A 6,000-nucleotide genomic window follows, 5' to 3' on the forward strand; every position below is an offset into this window, starting at 1 on the left:
ATGAACTATTGAACTATTCATTCAAATGTCATGTAATGTTTTACAAGTTTTCATCTTGATTTAATAACCTAACAAAGATCAACTCTGTTCTGGTTGCTTCTAGATTAACATCACACTGCTTTCATATCAAACCCTCAAAACTCTTCTTTACACTGTCCTCTAGAGGACAGAGGTACATTCAGTTACGAATCATTTAACATACATACACACCATTCCCAACATACACTCTATAATGACAGCTGTCTATCATACAGAATTAAATTCACCCCCCTCCTTTTCCCCCATCTCCAACCTCAAAGGGGTCCAATTTTGGGTAGCACTTTCACACACACACACACTCACACACACACAAATACACAGGGATGGCTGCGTCTGTGCTGCCCTACATAGCCAGTAGTTCAGCATCCTCTGGGGGCTTGAAGCATGTCAGCTCCCCTGATAAGACCCTGCATACAGAGCCTGTTCTCAGATCCTCCATCTGAGGGCCAACTGGGTTTAGGGGCTGTCCCATGTACCTCTCCCCCTAATTAATTAGGCTTAATTGAAAAGAAATAGTGCAACAAAGAAGTGCCTGTGTTACACAGCGGATAAGTGACAAAGCGTTTCAAATTCTCAAGCTTCGCTCAGCTAATAGTTCAGAAGTTAAACGGCTACATTTGTGGTTAAAATTTAAATGTAAATGCGAAGTACATAAAGCGGAACATATTATGACCTCACAATGCAACTCGATTACAACAAAAACATAATAAGTAATTACTTTGAAGTTCTACAATACATCACAAAGATAAATGAATTATCTTTAATTAAAAAGCTGTAAGAGATTTTATTCAGTCTAACCCTGAATCTAACCTTTACTTCAACCCAAAACCTAAACCTACACTCAAAGTAGGTTTTATATACTACTGCAGAAGGGTTCTTTGACTCAACAACAGTGCAATTAAGGACATTTAATAAACCATTTCCGTCATAGAGAATAACCATTCGACCATTTTTTTGAGCTGTCATGGTTTCATATAGAACCCTCTGCTTTTACTGATGAGCACTTGTAGAGCCCCAATCTTAATGTAATCCCAAAACCATGGTGTAATCTTAGTCAACTAGATAATCAACTGCAGTTCACCAGAGAATGTGGTAATAGTTTGAGCTTCAGCATGTAACATATAGGGTACTCCCAAAACAAGGTGACCATAAAGCCTCTATTTAAATATGGCCTAGTCAGAAAAAGCAAAAATCAACGCTAACAACCAGTCTCGAATTTGCCTTTAAATACCCTATCCCCTGAAAGCATAATCACGATAAACTCTGAAAACATGTTACAATACCTTCAGAACTGAAAAACATTGGGCCTACGCATTGTATCTGACCAAGCGACCTAATATGACTATATTAAGCAGTGTCATAAACAAGGATATCTGTTTCAGCTCATCCTATTAATTGTGACCACATAAGCCAACACGACTTCCCCAAGCAACAGGGCAAGCAGGTCTCAACCTTCCAAATAACTTCCAAACACACATGCCCCTGCAGACGGGCAAATCAGAATGATAAAAGCGAGGGATAAAGGGAAAGAAAGGGAAAGAAGGAGACAGAGAGCGTGAAAGCGAAAGAGAGAGAGCGAGAGAGAGAGGGAGAGGGAGGAAGAGTGGTCATACCATCAGCCATGACCTGGCAGAGAAGTCGTAACACAGCTGCCACCTGAGCCCTGGGTCAGCCTGTCTGTCCACCGCCATTTCCCGCGCTTTCCCGCCAATGAAAAAAGAGAAGGAGAAGCAAAAAAAAAGCCCAAAGGCAACAACAAGAATCCTCTTCCTTGGATGGCAGAAAATTAATAAATAAAGGAAAAAATCGTGCAACGAGCACCAATCAGAAAGTGTACGCTAGTAGGTTGCAGGCAGTGTGCGTGCCTGTGTTTGCATGCGTGAGAGTGTGTTAGACGTGTGTATGGGTGTGTGTGTGGGGGGAAAGAGGGAGCGAGAGAGTGAGAGAGAGGCAGAGAGGGAAAGAGGACATTGACACAGAAAAATGCCAAGAAGCGCTATCCAAGCAGCTGCAGCCATACAGAGCTGCTCCAAGTTGCCTGCCATGTCGAGGCTTACAGACATACCAGTGCCCAAACAGCCAACCAACGCACGGCTCTCTGGGTGTGATGGGAGTTCTTTCTGCCGACAGCAAAATATTTACTTTGAGGGGTGCATTCGCAGTCGAGAATGAAATACTGCTGATGTGCTGATATATGAATGCCTTTGCGTATGTGTGAGGGTGTGTGTGTGTGTGTGAGTGAGTGAGTGAGTGTGGGTAACAGAGAAAGGCCTCCATACAGAGGAACGCTATTGTTGTGTTCCAACGCAATTTCCACACCTTTCCAAACACAGCGGGGGGGGAAAAATGGTGTGTTGAGTTTACTTGATTCTTGCAGGAATAAAGACGGCATGAATGAAACATAAAACATCGACACAAGTACAGCCTAAAGTACAGAAACCCGAAAGCCGATATTTTGCTGAAGTCGTAGTGTTATCAAAAAGCTGCAACTAATTTCAATCAAGTCTATTTAACACATCACCAAAAAAAGCAGTTTAGGGGCTTCGTATTTAGTTTAAATATAATAATATATATAATAGACTCTGTAATTAAGAAGCTCCCATCCTGCTTCTCTGTGTATGACTTCCGCTAGTTTGAAGCTGCACACCGATGCTCTTCCTAACTGTTTCCAAAGCCATTTCATATCATTACACATTTTGCATCTGTGTGTATTTACACTTCTTTTGCCAGTGCAGGCCAGACACAGCCAAAGGGTCAAAGGTGAACCGCACACTGCCTGCTTCTACGTCAAGCTGTGTCTGAAACTGTGCCCTAGTCACTACATAGTGCACCATATTGGGGTTCCGCCATTTTGTAGTGGAGTCCTAAACAGACATGGAATAGCCATAATCCACTGCGTTGACAGACGGTCCTGTTGTTCACTACCTTGTCGAATTCTGTTCCCTATAACAGTGCTTTATACAGTGATCTGGATTTAAGCATGTAGGAGATGGATGTGACAGTAAAATGCACCCATGTGCACCCATGCAACTTGAGCCATTCTCTAATTTGCTAACGTGATGTGGTGTCTTTCAAGTCCAGTTTCTGACCACCAGTTGTGACCAGCTGTCGTTTAATTTGGGAATGCATTTGACACATTTATTAACTGATTAAATATGTTTACTTTATTATGCACCTGCTTTACACTTACATCAGCCATGGCATTAAAACCCTGGGAAGTACAGCGAATAGCACTGGTTATCTGCTTACAGTGGCACCTGTCAAGATGTGAGGAAATACATATTAGGCAGCAAGTGAACCGTCGGTTCTTGAAGTTGATGAAGTGTTGAAAGCAGGAAAAATAGGCAGGTGTAGGAATCTGAGTGACTTTGACAAGAACCAAACTGTGACGGCTAGACGATTGGGTCAGAGCATCTCCAAAACATAAGGCACATCTTGTGCGGTAGTCTTTTTATGCCGTACCAAAACTGCATCTAGAAAGGACCACTGGTGAACCGGGGACACAGCCATGTGCTCCCAAAGCTCACTGATGCACATGGGGATCAAAGACCATATGGTCCGATCCCACAAAAGAGCTACTGTAGCACAAATTGTACATGGTATTGGGCGGTTGGTTTTAATGGTATGGCTGATCGGTGTGTCAGCATACAAAAACTGCATTCTGTATTTTTGATGTCATTGTTTTGGCCTTGTCTGGGTGGGACTGCAATTGGTTGGCTGGAGGGGTTGTGTATCTGCAATGCAATACAAACAGATAGAAAGGTAGGTAGGTAGGTAGATAGATATATAGATAGATAGAGAGACAGACAGTCAGGCATATAGATAGATAGATAGATAGATAGATAGATAAGAGTAATACTGTGGATCTTGGCTTCTGTCTCTCTCTCTCGCTGCGTGTGTGTGCGCTAGTGCTCGTGCTTTTACCAATAGATAAGAGAAGTATTAGAGTTTGTTCCCTTGTGGTTTAAATACCCTGTCACATTTTTTCTTTGAGCTGTTATGAGAATACACAGACCATCTACTTTTCTACACTGTAGAACCCCTCTCATTCCTCTAAACTGCTCACAGTCTCCCAGGGGCGGGACAGTTTTAATGAGAAACTATTGTTAACAGGAAAACGGAAATGATACATGTATTGGTGTTTTTTCACACTGGACAGTAAAATTGGATCTCATTTAGTTACACTGGGGATGCATTTTAATGACAAGAGTCAATACAATCCGGGCCTATTCAGATACTACCTGGAAACTAAATGCATGTTAGTGCCAGGTGTAAACAGGCTCTATGCGAAGGGTTTACACCACATACATAAGGGTTGTAGGTTCATTATACTCAGTTCAGTAAATAGGTTCTTCACATCTCCTGAAGAAGAATGCTCAAAAGCAGGTGACTATTTGCATCCGAGGTCATCCATTATGAGGCTGAAAAGTGTGCACACGGATATTAAACACATGTAAGAACTGGTAATGCCTGTCTAACTGAAGATAACTGCACAAGTACCCAGGTAATGCAGACTGTAACTGTCTGCGTCCTGATTCACTCATGGCTGTGTGTAAAAAGTTGTGCGCTCATGTGTGCGCAATGAACGAGTGTTCCCACGCAGGCCTGTAAAGAGATGTGGTCTATGGGGAGATGTAGAGAGGGACCCTGGGTGTCAGATGAGGGGTAATTATAAGCCTAGTTATGGTGTGATGGCTGTTGCTGGAGCCGCACTTGGCACGGCTCCCTAATTTGAGGGAATTAAAACGCGCTAGACGGGACCTCTTTGTGCACCCATCTCCCCCACCACCCTTCGACACACACGCACGCATACACACACACACACATCCCCGGTTGCGTTCAGAGCTGGCACTAAGCTGGCAAGGCCTCAGAGAGGGACCTTAACAGAGGGAAGCGCCTCAATGCCTAGATGACCCCGGGTAATATGGAAATCAGCGGGCGAGGGAGAGATACTGCAGAGTGAAGACTCTTCAGAATACCATTCAATCACAATCACAGACTCATACACACACACACACACACACACACACACACACACTCAGAAAATGTATTCCTACTGGTAGTTCATAAGTACTGCCCACTCATTGGCTATACTAGCCTGCTGTTAAAAACATTATTATAAAACCGTTCAAGGAAATTAATGGACTTCACATGTGCATTTCAGCTTATAGAGGAATTCCACCAACTTTCACATTTCTGCACAGTTAAATTATTAGTGTATAAACAAAGTCATTCAAAGTGGTTTGATTCTTTAAAAAGATACGTAACAGCATGCATTTGCCCCATTAATCCTTAAGACCTATTTAAAGGAAAAGCTTTCAGCCTTAAATTGGTATAAGTGAGGCAATACAGGGCACAACGTTTTTTCCGCGGACTATTGAATCATTTGCAACGTCACATACAATTCAGAAGAAGCACATTTTAGTCGGTAAACTTAAAAATGGCTCTATTTGTGTTGTAAACACTGTGACCCCTGTTTCTTAACACCACCAATGTGAAGAATCTGAGTGTGAAGAAAGAGTTGTTCAGTTTCTCTACATTACAACAGTTCTCAACCATTAAATGACGTACAAAGCACTGCTCCTACAGCAAGGCCTAAATATACTGAGTGAACTAAAGCTACAAGGCTAATATACTGTACATAGGCTAATATACTAATAAGTAGAGCTTACTAAACCAAAACAACACAACTACAGACAAAGTTCAGGCTTTAGGGTGGCTACTACTACTGTTTTTTTGCCATGTGACTTCTGTTTATTTTTATAGATACCAGTATATCATGCTGTGTCAGTAATCACATTAGCAGGTGTATCTGAGATCACGGTACAACAAAGTGTCAGTTTGGGTGAGCATGTGAGGTTTTAAGTATCCGATTCAGCTTCCATTACTTGTTAGCTACATTAGCTTTGTTTTTTCAAATCTAATGACAAACGCTGAACATCAAACAGGGGGCTTACTACA

Source organism: Salminus brasiliensis, chromosome 12 (genome assembly GCF_030463535.1).
Source record: "Salminus brasiliensis chromosome 12, fSalBra1.hap2, whole genome shotgun sequence".
Lineage (NCBI taxonomy): Eukaryota > Metazoa > Chordata > Actinopteri > Characiformes > Bryconidae > Salminus > Salminus brasiliensis.